Here is a 1,054-nt window from a genome sequence, read left to right on the forward strand (position 1 = left end):
CATGGTGTCGAATTCATAAGTTTCAATCGTGTGATATTTAAATCTGCAATTCATCTTCTTTTCTAAAAAGAAAACGCCAAACATTAGCTGAGATTTCGGCAAGAAGATAAACGGACAGACCTTAGTTTTTAAACACTACAGCATATTTTTCACAATTAGAGCCGTTTATGATCACTGAAATCAAACATTACTTATATTTTATTGTTTAGATTATCCATTTCTGTACAACCGAAGTGTTTCTGGTCATCCTGGTGTTTGTAGTACCAAAAATTGTAGTTTTTTTCATATTTTTAAAAACGCACGAGTGTCTGAGAAGTAGAGGTTTATTGATTCGAGTTCTAGTCTATTTTAAGGATATTTCCTGTTTTAACGTCACAGACTCTTCGTTCACTCTATTGTAAGTTTATAAAAATAAGTTACAGGTTTGTAAATTAACTAAACTTGGTGTCCTTTTAAAAAAAAACTGTGTTTGCTCGTCTCCAGATCAAAAACAAATTAATAAATAAATAAACTTAGGGTTGTAGAGTGCCGGACGAATGGTTAGGAGGTTATACTCTCAAAATTAATTTCTTAAGACGATGTTAAAAACTAACATTTACCTTTGGAAATAAGAAACAATTTTCTTCAGACAGAAATACTACATATTATTGTAAGAGAACACAATACCTTTATTATTTAAGTATTTATAACAAACTTTAGGGGTTTGTTGTTGTTTGTTTTTGTTTTGTTTGTTTTTCCTCGCATTTTACTCGATCATGACGCTGACTGAAATGGGTCAGATGTATCACGGAATAGGCCGAGGATTTACGAGAGAACAGATGATTTCGCTTTGTCAGAATCGCACATTCCTTCATCATAATTATATAATTATGGTCTTCTGTTTCAGAACAGATTGCTATCTCATACTTCTAGGAGAATGTACGATTTAAAACCTTTTATTGGAAACGTGTCCAATGAGCTCGCTCGCTCGCTCGCTCGCTCGCTCTCTCTCTCTCTCTCTCTCTCTCTCTCTCTCTCTCTCTCTCTCTCTCTCTCTCTCTCTCTCTCTCTCTCT

The sequence above is a fragment of the Gigantopelta aegis genome, chromosome 7, assembly GCF_016097555.1.
Source record: "Gigantopelta aegis isolate Gae_Host chromosome 7, Gae_host_genome, whole genome shotgun sequence".
Classification (NCBI taxonomy): domain Eukaryota; kingdom Metazoa; phylum Mollusca; class Gastropoda; order Neomphalida; family Peltospiridae; genus Gigantopelta; species Gigantopelta aegis.